Source organism: Neovison vison, chromosome 3, assembly GCF_020171115.1.
Source record: "Neovison vison isolate M4711 chromosome 3, ASM_NN_V1, whole genome shotgun sequence".
In the NCBI taxonomy this organism is placed as follows: domain Eukaryota; kingdom Metazoa; phylum Chordata; class Mammalia; order Carnivora; family Mustelidae; genus Neogale; species Neogale vison.
The window spans coordinates 69,421,424-69,441,974 of record NC_058093.1 but is presented as its reverse complement, the minus strand read 5'-3'; the positions used below and the strand labels follow the sequence as shown (position 1 = coordinate 69,441,974).

General features: G+C 44.7%; 1 protein-coding gene across 1 annotated transcript in view; it reads right to left on the bottom strand.

The window, feature by feature from the left end:
* Positions 1 to 5,979, bottom strand: part of MAP3K20 (mitogen-activated protein kinase kinase kinase 20) — a 178,248-nt gene extending 172,269 nt beyond the window's left edge. The window contains exon 1 of the mRNA XM_044242350.1: positions 5,870 to 5,979. The gene's annotated coding sequence lies outside the window, so the exon portion shown is untranslated. The remainder of the gene's footprint in view (positions 1 to 5,869) is intronic.
* Positions 5,980 to 20,551: the final 14,572 nt, after the last annotated feature.

Here is a 20,551-nt window from a genome sequence, read left to right as displayed (position 1 = left end):
TGGCCACTGTCTGCCTTTAGATCTTATCTACTGCATATCAAATGGATTCAAGAAACTGTAACCACTGTCATTAAATACCTGCAAATCATAACTCTCTCTTTAATTAAATCCACCTTCTAAAAGGACTAACTGTACTAGAAAATAGCTCTTTGGACTTTTTCTGGATTTTTCTACTTTTTACACGAGCCTGTAATTTCTGAATGCAGATTCTTCCTCTTTTTCTATCCTTAACTGACATTTTCCTTTTTCCCTTCCTCATAAAAATTACAAGTTTATTTTTGATGCAATATAGGAAGAAAACTAATTTATTTTAGAATGACCTGAATAGGACCAAAAGGGGGGGGGGAACCTTTTAGAGAACAGCCCTCAACAAACCTTTTAGAGAACAGCCCTCAACAAACTCTTCTGCCAACCTCGCTGCTCTAATATTTATTTATGCTAGCATTGTTTCAGCCTCCTTAACACAGATTAGTGAATAAGACAAAAATGTGCTTTACCTTCATGTGTATTACAATAACGCCACTTGGTTTATGGCTCTACAGTGATTTTTCTCCTCCAAGTCGAATCTTCAAAACATGGGGAGAGCTTGACTTGGTGTCTTTGTTCAGAACAGCAAGGGCAAAGATTCTAACATTCTGTTCTTGAGCAGGGCTGTTCGTTTACTGTTTTTGTTTTTAAACCACGCAAAGAAAGATCTGTAAGACTAACTAGAGGAGAGTAGGTATGCAAATAGAACCAACCAGTATCGTGGACTATGGACACTCCTTCCTCCCTTCAAGGCTGCCCCTGAAAAGCAGCTGATCTTGTGCAGAAGAGGTTGGGCTCAGTGAATAGGCTCTTTAGTCGTGACTATCAGAGAGAAATAGACTTTGAGACCCTTAAAAAATAGAACAGCTACTGTTTCATTTTTTTGTGAGTCTATGCTTGACCGTACAAGTGACAAATTCCTCTAATTAAAGCCAAGGTTAAAATACAAATGAGCCAGTTAAATGAAACATTCTAATTTGTCCTTTAATATTTCAATTAACGAAGACAGACTTCCATGACACATTTCCCTGCCAGATATGTTGTCACTGGAGGCAAAACACTGGAGGAAGAGGAACGTAGGAGGCAGGGGGCACTTACGCCACAGAAATACCGCGTGGAAACGTGTCTGTGCTCGAACAGAAGCCCAACTAGGCAACATGAGGCCGGTACGATGGGTGACCTGGGGTCCCTGCAGAGGAACTGTGTCCTAGGACTGGAGGCCCGGGAAGAGAGCTGGGCCAGAGCCTGGGAGGGGAGCAAAGGAGCATTGAGAGGGCACATTTCCACCAGTGGCTGGAAGAGTAATTCACAAATGTTTGGGGGTGGGAGTAGGGGTGGGGGAGAAAACAAGACTAAACAAGGCTTACTTCAGTCAGTGGGCCTAGCCATCCCTAATGCTGCTGCTACTTGGCTTTTGTTTCTACCCCTAACCACGTTCCATCAGACAGAAGCTATCTGACCCCTCCTGCCAGCTAACAAACAGGTGTGCTCTTGGACTAATTACCTAGAACAAATGTGCCCTGAGAAGGGTCAATAAGACAGTTAAAACCTGGTAACCTCGACATAAGATGAAAGCAAATGGGGACTGTTAAAACCAGAGGAGGCCATGGAAGACCCCACATTATGCTTCACCGATCTAAAAATTCCAGCAAGAACTCCTGGTTATTAGAGTCGCCTAAGAAGCACTCTGCCACTCTGTCTAGTAGTGAGCTGCCTGTCCTGGAGAGGGTTCAATGGGACATGGGCACGCAGAACAGGAGATTCTTGCAACAGCCAGAACAGCGACCCTGTGAGTATTCTGTGACTAATCAACCCACTATAAAGGATGCATGGTCTCCCTTCCCAGGGATACATGAACCTGACCCAGGAGTCCCCGGCAAGGCAGAGGAGCAGTGATGGCCGTCAGCGATGGAGATGATGGAGATGACTGGGCCATTCTCCTCAATTTCTCCTCCCAAACAGGCTGGGAAGGCAAGAGTCAAACTCGGGATTTCTATCCTACAACTAATCTTTCCCCTCATCCCTTCCTCTCCTCCGTTCCCAAAGCAAAGAACTTTGTGCACACTGAAAGACCCAGGATAACCACCGAAAATAAAAACTCTGGGTGATGATCTACTGCTATTCTTCTCTCCGCAAAATGGAACCGCGTTACCCCATGCGGTGGGCAGGGCTGCAAAGCCTAATGGGGCAGGTCCATCCATCAGAGCCAGGCTCTTCCTCCTGTCCTGGAGAGGGTGGACTACGCCGCACTGCACAGAAGGTGTATGAATAAACCCACCACCTACAAGACTCTATTACCTACAAGACTCCATTTCACCTTAACGTCTGGGGGAATAAACACGCCAAGTGTCTGTCTGTCCTGGTTTGTCCAACAGTCAAACAGTACAGAAGAGAATGCAACATTCAGATGAATTTTTAAGATGAAATACAAGTTTAAAGAAAGTGCTTGTTTACATGGGGGAGTATTTGTGGCTCTATTTACAGATCCCCGAAGAAATACATTCTTCTCCACAACAGGGTACTCTGGTAGAAAAGTTTCATCAGCGAAGATTCACTCCATAACCTTTAGATAGCGATTCTTGCCTTCTCTTTTCGGTTTTCTTCTACAGAGTCTAGAAAGAAGGATGTCAGCCCCTGAAGACAAGCTGTGCTCAAAGGCAGCTCTAAGAACGTTTCCTGGTAATTTTGGTTTTGGTCTTCCAGGTCATAACCTTCCCTTACTCGTATTAACTCCTAAGTTCTTCAAATTCCTCATATAGATATTTAAATGCAATAAGCTTCAGATTCTTTCCCCCCAAATATCACAAACCTGCTTTACAAACCCTTAAAGCAGGAGAGTTGCTACGAAAACCTCCAAGCCCTGTACACTCATGAAGTATGCTTTGGGAACGGGGCCAGCTACCAAGGGCAAGCCTTACCTGGGTATAGACAGAACAAGCAACTTGCTCTGCGTCCAACTCGAGAATGTGGAAAAACACCTTTCTCTACCACTCAAATATGGTGGCTGAAGTTTCTGATGCTGCTTCAAGCATTTCCGCGTGTAGTCTCATAGGCTTATGCAGCAAGCAGGTAGCACTGTCCCCAGTTTACAGATACAAAAACAATGAAGGGAATGAAAACTGCCCAAGCCAACCACTTAATTTACAAGTGACATGACCAGGACTCAAACTCAGCTCTGACTTCAAAGTCTTATCATTTTTTTTTTTCCACCATATCGTAGGTCTTTTTCCCACTATATCATTCCGTCCCATCCTTCAAATCTGTCTTTTTTTTTTCCTTTAAACCAGCTCTTTCTTTATGACAGTAATCACTAGATTGCTTATTATCCACTAAAGTTCAATTTGAGGCTTTAATTTCCTATTAGAAACTGTAATGCGGGGTTAGAGTGTCAATGCATGGCTGCTTTGTTCCCGCAGAATCTTCTCCTGGGTTGGGATTATTTTAACTGCTACAGGGCATAATCGATGCTTCAGCAGTCCGTAGGATGGTCCCACACAAAAGCACCCATGTATCAGGCAAACCAATCTAAGCTCTCACATTTAGAGCTCTCTTTCCTTAACAGGTACAGTTTTCTGGTCACAGCTGGAGCTCTGGCTTATTTGTGTGTAGTGGGGCAAGGTTAATAGGCCACAAAAGAAGTAGCCTAAATCTTCCCTGCAGTAAGGCCAAAAGACACCTTCGCTACTCCTATTACATTTAGATAGATGAGACACCCTCCCTGTCAATCTGTCCTGGGTAGAATAAAATGGAAAACAAATGATCCAAATTGATTTTTATTTTCAGTATCTCTGGATACAGATACAAGGCTATCTCATTCCAAGAAGTACTGTATCACCGCAAACACCTTTTTCTGGGTTTAAAAAGAAAAAAAATCATTGATTCTCTCCTCTCTTTTCTCTGAATCCAACAATTTCTAAAAACTGTCCATTTTTCTCTTTGACTCCACACTAATAGCTTCATGTATGTCTGACCTCTTTTCACAAAACCTCACTGTAACAGCGTGTTTTCTCTGACTAGATTATTCCTTCCACACCCCTCATAACTACTGTTTATAGTTTTGTAGCCCTGTCAAAGTCAGTTTCACTGCTCATTCCAGATAGGCACTCAGCCAATATATTGCCAATAACACTCACTCTTGTGCTAACTTAAAATACACAGTGCAGCTTGCCAAGTTTCCTTATTTGGCAAGAAGGTCCCTTAGTTCCCAAGATCTTTGACCATCCATTTTTAGATCCAAATCCTCCTGCTTAATATTTGGATATTTCTCTTTTTAATGTGTCTTATGTGTTCCCAAAAAGAGTAAGAAGAGATCAGTCATCTATTTGCTTTCTTAGACAAGAAAAGTCTCCTTGCCATTGCACTGTGATCATTTACTTTGGAATTATTACCACTCTAACTTCTGAATCAAACTATTTTCCAGGTTAAAAAAAAAAGTTATAATAGGAATTATGTTGTGAAAGACTAAAATAAACAGTACACACTGCTTTATGGGACCATCTTCCTTTATCTTAATTCACTCTTTCCAAACAAACCAAATTCATGTTCATTTGCAATCTCCCTAATCTCTCACTATTGTAGCTGGAACTTTAAACAAAGGCTCTACAAATGACCAAAACCATGATTAAAATGCATCCGTCATTTTTTTTTTTAATCAAAAAGCAACATGAAATTTCACTGTGGAGCTAGGCCCACTACAAATAAGTCATTAACTGTCTTGAAGCACTTGTTTATTTTTGTCTTTCAATGTGTTTGTAGGTTCGGATCCACAGAATCCTGACCATTAGCGTCAAGTGAGGTCAAGAAAGCAAGAAGGCTCTCCTAAAACAGCTTCAGGGATAAAACAGAACATACTCTAGCAACCATCTTAGCTCAGATATCCTCGAATTGTTAAGTGGATTCTACTACACCATTATTAACAGAGAGCTGCTTATCGCCGTATCATTGGATCCGGCCACCCAACGATGTTGCTTTCGTTATTTAAGAAACTAACAGAAATACTAATTAAGTCCTCCATAAACGGCGCTTTTGCAAACATCTCGAGGCGCATCAGAAACACACGCTTTCAGCAATCTAATAATGACCTGCCCCCTTTATTCTGGCAATTCGGAGCCATCTCTCCGGGTTTCTGGAAAAGTTGGTCTGCGAGCTGTCAGGAGCCAGCCAAGCGTCGCGGCGACCTCAGCTTGGCTCTCCCGGCTGGGGGCAAGTCTCGGAGCCCGGGGGCCGAGGGCCGCCACCGGGTCGCGGAGCAGCACCCTCGCCCCCGGTGGGAGGCAGACGAGGCCGCTGGAGGGTGCGGGCGGCGCGGGCTGCATGCTGTCCCGGGGAGGGCTGGGGAGGGCCGGGGAGGGCGGCTCGCGGTGGGAGAAAAGCAGAAGTTACTGGTCTCCCCTCGCACGCACAGCCCTCCGCTGCGAAGCGGCCCGCGCCCTGCCCTGATTTGGAAGACTCGCGTTTCGCCTCCCAGAGGGGCCGCGTCGCCCGCGCCCAGGCCGGCGCTCCGGCGCTCGGGCTCCGGCGCTCGGGCCCCGGCGTTCCGCGAGGGGAAGCGGCGGCCCCCGCTCCCGCGCCGCGCGCAGGGCCGGGAAAGCCCGACAGACTGCGCCCGCCCTTCCGGACGCCAACTTCTGCGTGGGACCCGCCCGAACTTCCCGGGGCCTCCGGGCCGCCGCGCGGAACTCCGGCAACGCTCGCTCGGGCCCCAGCCGCCCGCGCGGGCCCCGGGTCGGGGAGGGCGCGCGGCGGAGCCCCGCAGGCCGCCAGGGCCTCGGCCCCGAGACTAGCGAGCGCCGCGGGCCTCCCACCCACCCTCGCCCTCCGCGGCCTCCCGCCGACCCCTTACCTGGCTCCTGGGCCGGGCGCGAGTAGCAGCCGGGGGCGCCGAGGCCCCGCGCGCGCCGAGGGCAGGGGCGGCGACCGGGGGTCGAGAGGACGGCGGCCCGCGCGGCTCCCACGCTTCCGCCCGAGTCAGGAGTTGAACATTCCGCCTCTCCGCCCCGCGCCAATGAGGAAGACAGTCGCGGCAACAGCACCACCTACCTCCGAGTGCGGAACGGCCGGGCCTCTGGCCGCGGCTCCGACGTGCGGGCCGGCCTCCCGGGCCTGCGCCCCCCGGGGGCTCCGTGCGCCCCTGCGCCCAGGCAGCCGCCCGGCTGCGGGGATGGAGGAACTCGGTGGGAAGAGCACCGGCCCTGCAGCGCGGGGCGCCGGGAGAGGGAGGCGTGCCTCTGGGCCTCTCGGTGGCTTTCAGCTCATTTCAACAAGTTCCCACCACCTGTCGGGTCAACTCCGTCCTTATCAACCAACACTTACCTTGTCAGAGGCGCTGGGGATACGAAGAGACGGGAGGCTGCTTCAGGCCCCGCAGCAGTTAATTATCTGGTTGGGAAGGGCACAGACCTGGGAAGATATTTCTAGGAGATAGGGCTGAAGGCTGCCTGGGTGGGACCACCAGTAAATACTTACGGAGGCATTTCGAGGAGGGGTCACGGTCGGCTGCCGGCTGCGTGACTTAAACAAAACTGAGTTCAGATGAGGACACAAGAACTCATCCCAGGTGTTGAGCAAGAGGCAGCAGTAAGTATTGGGAAGAAAAGTAATTGTTGATTGGGAAGGATGGCTTTGTGGGGGAAAGGCGAGGCAAGGTCGCAAAGGTACAGGCAGCATTATCCAGGGGTTTCGGTTCGGATTTTATCATCTGTGGGCCCTGGGGAGCTGGGGGAAGTTAGAATCAAAGGGTTTTGTGTTTGAACGGTGACTTAGCGAGCAGTCCAGGAGGTTGTGGGATGCGTTACTAGGGCAAGACTGGGAAGCAGCAAGAGCGGTAAATACTGTCCCGACCTGGTAATGGGATTGTGAGGACCTGGGCAGGAGGGTAGGAAATGGACCTGGAAAGGAGGAATGGAATTGAGGGACATGTTTCAGGAAGAGGCCCCAGAAGCTGGGGGTGTGGAAGAGAAGAAGGAAGGAGCCAGAGATGATGCGAAGGTTTCAGGCCTGAGTGACTGGAAGGAGGGTGGCGCCATTGACAGGAACAGGGATCTGTGGGGGAGAAGCTGGCTTGAAAAACAGATAGAGATGCAGCAGCTGAACTATGAAACGGAGACTCAGAAAAGAGGTCAGGAGAGAAAGAATCGCAAATCGTCAGACAGTTGAAAATACGAAAGCAGAGGGATAGGTGAAAATAAGCTAAAAACACACCACGTTCTCGTCTGTTTTTCAGATTATTGAATTTTCCCTTTGGTGAGAACTAGGAATTTCAGCACTGATGGATTCTATTTCAGTAACTGAGAAATTAGGATTGATGAAAACTGTCACGCTAACCGAATTCCTGATGTAATCAAATAGTTCTGAAAATCATCTGAACGTGAGAGAGTAAACTAAGACTCCTCAGGATAGAGTCACGTATCCCATGAGTCCAGTCAGTCTACCTCACAAGGCACTACATTGTGATGGCAAAGACCCTAAGACTGGGAATGAGTGAGCCTGGCTTCTGGTTTTAGTCCTGCCACTCATCAGCTGGGGAGCTTTGCTAGACAGGCGCGGTTTTCTGCTCTGCAAAATAAGAGGGCCTGGTGAGATGTTAGCCACAGGCTCCAGCTTTAAAACTGCGAATGTATTACTGTAAACTTGAAGCACATGCCTTAAGTGTCTTAACATTTTCACCACATTCCCCTTCCTTCCCATCCATTTTTTCCTTCATCCTATTTCCCCTACATAATTAGACAAAGAGGATAAGGAGCAGGAACAGTGAACACTACAGTGTAGTTTCACAAATATGCTTACATGATAAACTGGGAAGCATTCTCTTATCTGCCCAACCAGGTTGCAAGTTCCTTGAGGTCGTGTCTTATTTCTATTGTATCTGCCCATAGCTGAAATAAATGCGTAATTGTGTGATAACCTGGACGCCTCAAATCTGACTCTTCTTTGGTCAAGTTGCCTGTTTCCTTATGACTCTACTGATCTCTTTGAGCCCCAGACCTAATAAATATAGTCTAGTGCTTAGTCCCATGGCTGACTGCTTTTTCAAACTTCCCAATCTTTTTTGGAGTGCGTGTTGGTTGATTCTCACCTGCGTAGGTTTACAAATGTGAAGAGCAATACCAAAAGCAACCTAGTCAAACCTCTCCTATCAAGCCTTCCTATCCCTTTGCTTCAAATGTCTCCACACTAAAAATAGATGTACTGTCAGCAGCGGGGTGGATTGGGAGTCCTTAGCACCCTCTTATATCCAAGAACACCCTCCAAAATAAATATGCAATGTCAGGAAAAAAACAGTGTATTTGCTGTGCAAATAGAGCTTAAAGAAAAAAGTCTTCTGGTCTCCCATTCAGATTTTTGTCCCTAAACTCCTCTGGAATAGAAATTCTGAAACTGCCACCAGCTATAGGAGGATCAGAGACATGCAGACATAAATTCTACTAAGGATAGAAGGAAAGGCAGCTTACAAGGAAGAGAGCATTCTGATTATCCCTCCCACTCTGAGGCACATGGGGACCCAGGAGCATTTTCTCCAGCCATCTCTATCCTCCATGGCAGACTCTGAGCAGTCTGTGTCTAGATCCTAGCTAGGAATTACCAGCTTTTGCCCAAAGGCTGCTCTCCCTCCTGCACCATGTTGAACCCCCAGGACATGAAGGCACATAGTCCTGCATCCTTTAAGATAAGCCACCATGACCTTAAAATCAGGCGTGAAGCCCAGGTCATTGTTGGAACTTAACTTTCACATCTAACTTAAAGACCGAAGAATTCACAAGAATATCTCGGGTCCCAAATTTGCTTAAGCATTCCAGGGCCTGAAAGGAACAGCAGAGCACGAAGAGAAATTGGGGACTTGGGCAAAACTGGTTCGACAAGCATTTACTAAATCGCAGGCACTGTGCTGAGCGTGTGAGGATGGCAGTGGCCAAGACGTGGTCTCTGTTCTCACAGAGTGTGCTGAGTGCGGCGGAAAAGCCAGAAGAGACACAAGTGACTGTACTGTGGGGTGCTCTTAAGAAGGCAATGATACGGGATTACAGTAGGGCACATAACACGGGTTTGAGGGGTCATGGAACCTCCACGTCCATGGGAGAAGAATGGAGTGAATTTGCTGGACAGAAAGGTTGGAGAGGTATTACAGGCAGAGGGAACCATAAGCACAAAGGCCCAAAAGCATTTAACAAGTTCAAGGAATAAATTATTTGGCTAAATGAGTAAAGGTGTTGCGGGGGGAGTAATCATCCTCAGGATGGTGGTAATCGTAGCAGCAGGAGCAAGAAGAATACTGATCATGATAATCATACTAATGACGGCTACTATTGACTGCATGCCCAGGTGCTATGCTCTGAACTAAGAGCTGTACATGGACTGTGCATCTGATCTTCACAACAACCCTATCAGGCAGTTGGAAACATCATCCCACGCTGTAGGGCAGGAAAAAATGTTGGAAAGTTTAGCAACTTGTCTTTCTTTGGGGAGCAAGAGGTGGACTTCAGGGCTTGCTCTTTTAGATAAGGCGATTTTCCAACTTTTTGGTCTCAGAACTCCTTTACACTCTAACGTGCTTGAGGGTGCCAAATGGTTTCTGTATCGATAAGTTGTATCTATCACTATTTATCATAGTAGGAATCAAAACAGAAATCTATTTAAAATTCACTTATACTAGCTTAAACATATTTTGATGAAAAAGAAATATTGTGCAAAATTTTAAAAGTGAGAAGAATGTCATTGTTTTATATTTTTGCAAATCTTTATAATGTCTGGTTTAAAAGAAGACGATTGGATTCTCATATCTGCTTCTGCGTTTCATGTGGTGCAGCATCACACCACATGTACGCTTTGGGAGAACCCACTGTTCATTCATAAGAGGGTACAGTGAAAATCACACCTTAGTATCTTTATGAGATGAGTTTTTTTTTTTAAGATTTTTATTTATTTATCCGACAGACAGAGATCACAAGTAGGCAGAGAGACAGCAGAGAAAGAGAAGGAAGCAGGCTCCCCGCTGAGCACAGAGCCCGATGTGGGGCTCAATCCCAGGACCCTGAGATCATGACCTGAGCTGAAGGCGGAGGCTTAAACCACTGAGCCACCCAGGCGCCCCCTTTATGAGATGAGTTTTGACCTTTCAGACTCACTGAAGGGGTTCCTGGAGCAAATTTGGAGAACTACTATTTTAGAGAGTCTGAGGTAGAGGGAATCATTGGCCTTGTATCCCACCTGGCTCAAGATGCAGAGTCAAGGGGCACCTGGATAGCTCAGTGGGTTCAGCCTCTGCCTTTGGCTCAGGTCATGATCTCAGGGTCCTGGGATCGAGCCCCACATTGGGCTCTCTGCTCAGCAGGGACCCTGCTTCCCCCCCACCCTCTGCCTGCTGCTCTGCCTGCTTGTGATCTCTCTGTGTCAAATAAATAAAATCTTAAAAAAAAAAAAAAAAACAGAGAGAGAGAGAGAGAGAGAGAGAGAGATGCAGAGTCAAAGGACAGCTACCCAGAAGAGGGAAGAGAGCAATTTGCTAGACCTCCGACAACGTGGGGTGCGGTGCCAGCCCTATCCTTCAGCAGCTATCACTTTGTTGGGACCAAACTGCCTGATGGCCATGTGACATGATGAAGGCCTACTTACCTTCGAGTCTTGAGTCCTAGGCACTGCTTCCTTTTGCTCTCATCTGCCATGCTATTCTTCTTGAATATCTTAGATCGAACATGTGACCGAATCATATCTGAGTTTCTCATACCCTTTCAGCATTGAGCCTTGCCATCTCTCCTATTTATTCTTACTCCTACGTTATTGCAAGGAATTCATAAGCTTCTTCCCCAAGTATGTAACAGTTGGTATGCTTTTCTGGCAAGATCCTAGAGTTATTATTAAATTCCATGATTAAACAGAAAGCTAGTAAGTACTTTGAATGTGAGCACCAGGAACCAACACAGATTCATTGAAATTAAGATGTACCAGACAAGCCTGGCTTTCTCTCGGGGAATCATAGAGGACAATGAGGACTTCCTCAGTGAAACATGACAAAGTTTCTCAAGATGACTTTATAAATCAGAAGGGGATTTTAACGAATGACAGTATAATACAATACATTGCTGTCAGTTTGAAAACACCTTCAAAGGTACACTCGCAAAAGGGCTGATGTCACTCAGGGTGCAATATTCCCTTACAAAGGGTTTCTAATGGTATGTTGCTGGGCCCTGTTCTCTATCCTGCCTAGTCAACATTTCTGCAATTTAGGTTAAGACTTATGTGGCTTGCCTGTCTGATTAGGGAATAACATGTATTTGGAAGCAATATCCAACACGGTACATAGAATTGTATCAAAATTCAAAAACCTTTACTCGAACACTTTTACTGACACTTTGCTGCCTGCTAAATACACTCCAAGATCTTGAGGGCACACGGTCTAAACCAGCTTTTCTTCACCAACATTATCCCCCATCTTCATTGGCCTGACGTTGCCCTCCTTCCAGCACCTTCACCCCCTTCCCTGGATCTTCCTCCATCAGTTCTCACCCTCAGCATCACACTGGGCCACCAGAAACGCTCTCTCCTCCCTGCATCACATGTGTGGCAGTGGCAGGTTCCACTCTAAGGGAGCATGAAATCTTAAGGGAAATAGAAAATGTAATGAAAATCATCATATGTCTGAAACTGAGGGTTCTACTTGAACAGAGACAATAAATAGACCCAAGCATTCATCCCTAGATAACTGTATCTTAGCCCCAGATGAGCTGGTGGGACACTGGAGGAACATTACTTAGTTTCTTAGCATCTCCAGGGCTTCCAGATAACCCATCTTGCTCTTCTGGGTGAAGAAAATTCAGACCTAAACTCCCAGACACCCCAAGAAAACCAATGATCTTATCCCATATGGCATTCAGAATATCACAAATTTATTAGATTTGGACACATGGGATTAAGAAGGAAAACTCTTCTATCTGTTGATATCTGGAAAAGCAAGAACTGTATTTCATAAGGTAATTATTGGTTCGAATGAATAAATGCTCATGAACCACCAAGTGACATCAACCATCTTTTATTAAAAAAATTTTCAGGTATCTATAGATTTTTCAGTGTAAACATTATTAGAGGATGATACCAGTATGTAATCATGGGTCTTCCCTATTCAGTAGTCTTTCCTTTCTCCTCAATAAGCAATTTTTAAAAATTATTTTACCTGCTCTGTTTTCTTCATTTTGCTTGCCTCCAGAAAGTCTGCAAATAAGCACCATAGTTCTTCTGGTCCGCCTACAGAGGGGATAAACAAGTGAAGGAATGACTCCTTCCCAGTAAGGGGCCTAGGACCTCTCAAGAGTAAATTAACCAGCTTATTATACCAGAAATCCTGATCAAATTTCAAGGTCACTTTTCCAACCACACTTCTCTTATATAATTGTTTCTCAAGTTGAAATTTTTTCAATGAATATTTTTATAAAGTTCTATATGCTTTTTTTGGGGGGGGGGTCACCATTGGCTTTCCCTAACTTTCGAAGACCCATTTGTATTAAACTCCTGTCCAGGGGCGCCTGGGTGGCTCAGTGGGTTAAAGCCTCTGCCTTCGGCCCAGGTCATGATCCCAGGGTCCTGGGATCGAGCCCCGCATCGGGTTCTCTGCTCAGCAAGGAGCCTGCTTCCTCCTCCCTCTCTCTCTGCCTGCCTCTCTGTCTACTTGTGATCTCTGTCTGTCAAATAAATAAAAAATCTTTAAACTCCTGTCCACATTGTTTTTTGTAACACCTTCCAATTTAGTATCATCTGTAAATTTCATTAACATGATATTTACTCCCTCTTCCAAATCATTAATAAATGCTACTTCTTATGTATTAAATTTTGCGGTCGAATAGATTTAATTTACTGTTGTAATTTCAAAGCATGTTTTCTAAAGATACAATGCAGTTAAGAATGGTCTTAACATAGGCTTAAATCCATCCCCAGTTTATAGTTATTTTACTATTATGCAATCCATTTGTGTTCTCTAATCAGCACTGTTATGAGCTCCATTGAAGCAATAATCTATTGATTTTCTCTTCCTTCTTTTTCAATACAATCATCATCGTGGCTTTAAATGCACAGCAATAGCAGAGTTAGAACTTATTGTTGTACTCTGATCCACAGCTATTTATAAAAGGAAATTAAGTCTTTTTTCTCAGTGGCTATTCTTCCACTGATATAAGAAATATTCTCTGTTTAAAAATTATAACCATAATATTTTATTTTCCTAAGCGTAGTTTCAGTATTCTAAAAAGATATAGATTCTAGATCTTTCCTTAAGCAAGCAAATGGAGTATGTATATATCATTTATATATCAAATATATATAGTAAAAGATAATATATGTATTAGAGAGAGAAAGAATGTGTATGTGTGTATGTGTATTTTCTTTTCTTATAAATCTACTCACTGCTGGGGCGCCTGGGTGGCTCAGTGGGTTAAGCCGCTGCCTTCGGCTCAGGTCATGATCTCAGGGTCCTAGGATCGAGTCCCGCATCCGGCTGTCTGCTCAGCAGGGAGCCTGCTTCCCTCTCTCTCTCTGCCTGCCTCTCCATCTACTTGTGATTTCTCTCTGTCAAATAAATACATAAAATCTTTAAAAAAAAAAAATCTACTCACTGCTTCCCTGATACCTAGAGAATCTGGGGTAACTTTGTTTTTTACAATAGAATTAGACATGTTACCTTCAAATCAGAGAATGAGGTTCATTAAGCCTTTGCTTCACTTTGTGTCACACATCATCTTACTTATCAGGCCTTCCATAGTGCCAGCGTCCATTTTCAATGAGATGAAGTCTCTTACATGCCACTTATCTCTGTCCTTATGTTCACATATCGCAATTTTAAATCATTATGCATGAGGTTAGTCTTTATATTACTACATATCACAGTTCTCCTCACGACTGGAGAGCTGGCAAAAGTAAAAGAGTAGAAATAACTGGATAATTGTCTTAGTGTTTTACTTCATTAATACAAAGCAGACCTTACCAAATTGTTATGGGAAAACATTTCAAAATAATTATGTCAGATTTGCAAAATCCTACTGAACTATTTCAGTTGAGTAATCAAAATTCAGACTCACTTAACCAACCATGCCCTGTCTATACAACGAGTTTTTCTGGATCATTTTGCCATGCAAATTAGTTGCACAAACCCCTGTAACAAGTTTCGGTGTATTAGATTACACAGTTTGTTATCTATGAGCAACATCTCCAGCCACTGGAGGAAGTAGTATCAGATGTTATCTCCAGATGACTCAGATTATTTCCAGGCCTGAGGGATCTGGATGCAGCAAGTTTTAGTGTTAACATACTGTGAATGATTCTTAGTAGGTATTCTTGAAGTTGTAGGCTTTACTTGGGTAGTCTTATCGCTAATACATATATAGATAGGGATCAAATTCAAGCTCTGGCCACTTCCTAGTCTTCATCAAGTAGGCTGGAACTTAAGTGTTCCTTGTATGTAAGAACTTGATAACTTGATGGATCCCTTGATCCATCATACAACCCATTGTAGATGTTAGTGAGGACTTTGAAGCATCTAAAACTCAAAAAGGAAGGCTCTCAATGCAACACAGCATAGGCTTAGGAATTAAATAGACCTGGGTCTGCTGCATAGTGACCTTGTGTATTTTATCAGTCTCTCTGGGCCTCAGTTTCTTCACCTGTAAAATGGGGACTGTAATGGGGTTTTTGTTTGGATGAAATAAGTAAAGAGATGCAAAGAGTTTAAAACAGGACCTGGCTCAGAGTCAGTGTTCAGTAATGCTATGTATTATTATTGGTCATGTTCCACAAGCTAAACATTCGCTGTTATATTGCTGTTATTATTACTATTATTATTCAGTTACCTGAATTATTTGTTTCCTCTGGAGTCAGTTTTTCTTTTTATTTCCCTTTACTTTTATCTCTTATGGTACTAGTTTTCTCAGATATTTGGTGATCATTAGTTATTGTTTAGGTTTAAGAATGAAAAATTATGTTGACTATTTTAAGTAGCTGGCATGGATTTTCTCTGCTGCTATGAAGCAGACTTTTCTCCTATAGGACTGTCGCTGAATGGAAGATTCAATGGGAACTTCAAGTACATAGAGGGACAAGTTGACTGGCAGGCATGCTTTAGGATATTTTCATGGTTGACTCAGCCAATACAGTAGAATTAGTGCTAGTATGCCTTGGACTTTTTCCTTCTCCTACTGTGAAGTTATAACCCCTGAGAGCTAACGAAAACATGTGAGAGACAGTGCTGGAAGCGTACCCAGGAAGAATACCTAGGAAGAATAGCCCAGTGGATTGAAGGTTTGCTACAACTTGAGAGGCCAGTTATCAAGATGGTAAAGATCAGGAAGAAATTAGGAATTGGTAGAAATCCTTTGCTATTATGAAGGGCATCAAAAATATCACTGCAGCTTCTGAGGATCTGTCAAAAGTAGCAGGGGAAAAACTGTCCCCTAAGCTTATTATGACAAAAAGGAAGAATGATGTCAATGAGCATTCTGGAAATTAATCTCCACATGGAAAGGTAATGATTTGGTTAGGTTCCTGTCTGTTACCATGAATGTATGTCCATGCTGAATGTGTGCTAGGACACAGCAGAATTGCTGAGAACTCTAACATTTCAGTCTTTCCTTCTTTCTTTTCCCATTGGTTCCTGAAATGGAAAGAACCAATGGGAAAAGAAAGAAGGAAAGACTGAAATGAAAGGTTTACTTTCCTGGTATGAATTATGACATTCACCTTTAGGAGATAGGCACGTAGCTAGTTTGGGTTTTAAATAAGATAATTTTCTCTGTTATGATTAAAAAAAAAATTGTCTTTTATACCGCCCTTCTAAAGAGAATGACCCTGGTAACAGGAGGGTCTTCTGTTTGCTGAGGACAAACATCTTCATCCTCAGTCAGAGTGGGGACTTTCATATTTGGAGCTAGGGCTGCAGGGAAAATTAACTTGATTTACATTAAAAAGAAAATATGACTTTGGGTCCCCAAGGATGATCTGCAAACTAGAGGGGTGGAGAATTGGGAATGTGAAGAGGACACCATATAATGGGTAGCAAAGAAGAAAGATTTGGAAGACAACATAGGTCCTATGAGTTTTGTTTTGTTTTTAAGTGAAATACCATGGGATTCTGTAATAAAACCCCTTCTCCATCTTTTCTACAAAATATTCAGTAAATTTACATCTCTCAAAAATACTTCAACTTCAGTGGAGCCAATTTTAATGAAATAAGGCAAAGAGCATAATATGAAAACAACCACTTGGCTTAAGAGATGAAGTGTTTCGGGCACCTGGGTGGCTCAGTGGGTTAAGCCGCTGCCTTCGGCTCAGGTCATGATCTCAGGGTCCTGGGATCGAGTCCCGCATCGGGCTCTCTGCTCAGCGGGGAGCCTGCTCCCTCCTCTCTCTCTCTCTGCCTGCCTCTTTGCCTACTTGTGATCTCTCTGCCAAATAAATAAATAAATAAAATATTTAAAAAAAAAAAAGAGATGAAGTGTTTCAAATACAACAGAAGTGTCTTCCTGGTTATGAGTGGATTCTTTATGACAAATGCAGAGAAATATTGTATCATCCTGTGAAATTAAGGACTTCCCATGGCATACATACAATATATAAGATTTTTATGAAGGGACACACACACACAGAGTTTGGTTTTGAAGACAAACTTTAGAGAAAAATACACTCAAATCTCTTGTCTAAACTCCATTTATAATATTTTGGTAAAATTAATCTCATGCTTCGGTTCCCTAAACTCTTCTCTGTTATTTTTAGTTTGTGGCTTCAAAAGCCTGGATAATCTGTTCTCTTGGGGGCAAAAAGAGAGTCAAACAGTGTGGCCTCGTAGTTAACAACATATATTCTGGAAGCAGATTACATTTAGTTTCCCCAACTCTGCCGTAATTTAAGCATATGACCTTGAGCAAGATAATTTCTCTCAGTTTTCCTCATCAGTAAACAGTAAGACTATTCATCTCATAGGTATGTAGAATAAAATACTCTGTGCATGTATCAGGTAGACAGTAGGTATTCAATAAACGGTAAGTGAAGTGACAGGTTGAAAAGAATTGATTACAGCACTAATATATCCTGAAAATTCTCTTCCAAAGCCAGCATTCAGAGAATTTTGTATTTAAAACTCTGTATTCCTTACAGATCTTCCTTTTCTTCTAATTTTAAGTCAAAGTACAAAATTTCCTCTTTCCCACCCCATCAATCATCTTCTCTTGCTGCTCAAAAGATTTCCCTGCCCTGTGTTACAGACAGTATTCAGTTGCTCCAAAGATGCTAATTCTGACGCATAAGCAAATTCCGCACCTCATGTCTATACTACTACTACTTTATCTCAGTTTTTCCCACAACCACCCCTCCCCCCACAAGTGGGTTCAATGTTGACTTAATGTTATTCATTTGCTCATGTTGTTAGTGAAAGCAAATTCTTAATTAAAAGGACCAAGCTTCACCTGACTCACACAGAGTGCCACAGGCAATAAGCTCTAATTTAGTGGACCCTCTGGTTCATACCTCCAATTTAATTTCTGAAGCCAGAAATACAAATGGAGTTTATGACAGCCTGTGAGCATCAGGTGAGAGGAGATCAGAACCGCTAATGAAGAACCCTTCCTTGGGAAGAACTCTTAACAGTGTAAAACTGTTTCTAGGTGATGTGGACTGAACACGTAAATGAACACCCCGGTCAGGTTAAAATCTAACTCCTAGTGTGATCTGTGTGTGACTCGTATCACCCTTGGTTTAGCTTCTGATCTCCTCCTTCATACATGAATATTGGATCTGTTGGTAAAAAGTCCGAATCTTACTCTCTCTTCACCTCTCCTCTCTTTCACTTGGTAATTTGAACTGTTTTCCAGTCCGCTGCAAATAACTTTAAAAATGGGTCTGTTCAAGATAACAGTATCCTCTTTCAATGACTGCAGCAACAACTTTGTGCAATTGGCGTACCTTTGGGGGAAAGGACAAAGGATGAGGGGAAAGGCCAGACTCTCCAAAGGCTCCTTTGCCTCAAGTCAGTTTCAATGGCTGGAAGCCGCCATGTAGGTTTCCTCCCTTTGCCATCCTTTCACGATTGTTTTAGCTGAAGACTCTCCGGCGAACTCCCAGTGTCCTGAAGTTCCATCTAGTGTTGCCTCTCCTTGCAGCACAGAGGCAGGAAAGACACTGAAATCTCCTTAGCACCAAGCACTCCCTGTGCTAGGCGCTTTGAACACCTTAACTCAGTGAATTCCCAGGTAGCCTTCCTGAGGGAGGAATGAGGATGCCCGTGAGCAGAGGTGGAAATCGAAGCTCGGAGGTTAACTATGTTGGCCCGAGCTCACAGCTGAGGCTTCCCGCATGTCGGGATGCAGGCTGTGGCCGTGAGAGGAAGCTTGGTTGAAGGAGAGCTCTGCAGTGGGACAGCACCCACTTTAGACTATACACATGAAAATGCTGAGTCAAACCCAGATCCGCCTGATTTAGAGTCCGTTATCTTTCTGATATCCCATGTTCCTTCCCCCAAGAGCTCGATTCTCTCCCACAGAAGCACCAGGTCCCGAAAAACTGGCCCCAAACAAGATAAGTGTTCCTTCTAGCCACTCACTTTTGGGGCTAGCCCCACTCTAGCAGACTGGGAAAATGACAGCCATTTTCCTCTCCCTGTATCCACTGTCTGTGTGGGGGACTTTGAAGCTCTGCACATCGAGACACAGAATCATTCTTCCACTCTTTGAATCGTGGCGGGTGCTCTGACCCACTTTGGCCAGCAGAGTGAGGGTGAGCCTCTTTGGAGCCTGGGAGGCAAGAGTTCTCACTTACCGCTTACCGGTTTTGCTCCCTGTGAACCCTTCCCAGCCCGCAAGCAAGGAAGTCCAGCCTCCTCTGCTGGAGGGTGAGAGGCTGTGTGGAGCAGAGACGAACCATTCCATCTGAGGTCAGCCTGAACCAGCCGACTGCAGATGCATGCCTGAGTCCACCTGAGGCCAGCCTATACCAGTCGACTGCAGATGCATGCCTGACCCCAACCCTGATCCACCCAGCCTGACCCAGATTGGCAGGACGATCCAGTTGACCCAGAGAGTCATTGTTGTTTTAAGGCACTAAATTTGGGGTGGTTTATTACTAAGGGCCATGGTTCATTTTCCATGTTAATTTATTGGGGTTTTTTTTGTTGTTGTTGTTTTGTTTTGCATTTGTTTTGTTTTTTGGATGAAGTGAGCATTTAACCTGGTGAACTTTGAGAACGCAGAAAGTCCTCCACAACTCAGTGGGCCTTGTCCAAAGAGTTGAAGGTCTGAACTGAACAAAAAGCCCGGCCTCCTCAAGCACGAGGAAATTCTCCAACAGACAGGTTGGACTTAATCTGCACCATTGGCTCTCCTGTGTCTCCAGCCTGCTGGCCCACACTGCAGATTTTAGACGCTCCAGGCTCCATAATTGTGTGAGCCAGTTCCTCAAAATAAATCTCCTTTTGTATGTACACAAATTCCATCACTGCTGTTTCTCTGAAGAAGCCTGTCTAATACACGCAACAACTGATACCCTTGCTGATGTGGTTTATCTTTTCACAGTGTGAATGAACCACTGCTTTCCTCATCCTTCTAAAGCTGCTTTATCTTGGCTGGTGCAGAATCTATTTGCCCTCAGGGCTGCTGTCTCTCCTCACCGTGAGCCCCTCTCCTCACTGGGGAGACTGAGCTATTAGACTCCGTCTCTCTGCCCTGAAATGTCAGAACTCCTCCTGGAACCATCAGCTGTCTCCATTCCTGCCAGGTCCTTGTCCTTAGCCTGCTAGAGACTCTCGCTCTCACCACCTGCCTGCAATTAAATGGATAGAAACCTTATGAGGGCCTTCCCATCCTCTTTAATTCTCAGGTACTGCAAAACATATCCTGAAGAATTTTATGCCAACTTTTGCTCCAATTATTCTCTTGTGTTGGTCCTCCTCCTATGGAATTTTCACTCTTCCTGCCAAGGTAGAATCTGAACCCGCCCTGCCAGGCTGAGGAGAGGGGACTACTGCAAATCTGACATCTCTCCCATGCCCTGGCCCCAGGCTCTCTCTGTTCGCCAGGTCTGGAGGAGTTCCCATACTGGAGCCCATGAGCTTGCAGTGCCTTGTGCTTCCTTCCCTTTATAGCTGGGCCTGGCCGCAATCTTTCCAAATTTAAATTGGCCCAAGAACAGAGATGCTGGCTTCCTGTAGCTTCATCCTTGACTTTCCCTAACTGCTGGACAAGCACGTGCAAAGGAGCCAAAGCAAGGCAGGCACTTTTCCCATTCCCATACCCTTATTCTCTTGGGATTAGTAACATTTCCTCCAGTCCTTCAATGTCAGGCCACAGGCAGTGGTCTTCTGACACGGTAACCAATAAAGCAGTAGGGGTGGACCAAGGGCTGGGGCTGAGACTGTCTCATGGGCCATGCTGGCTTAAAGGAGGACCCTGAGGCTGATGGGAGCTTCCTGCTCCAGGCTTGGAGAGCTACATATGGAGCCCTGGGTGCCCTGGCCACTACTCTTCCCAGCAGTCATACCATGCACTGGCAGACTCGGTCTCCAAGG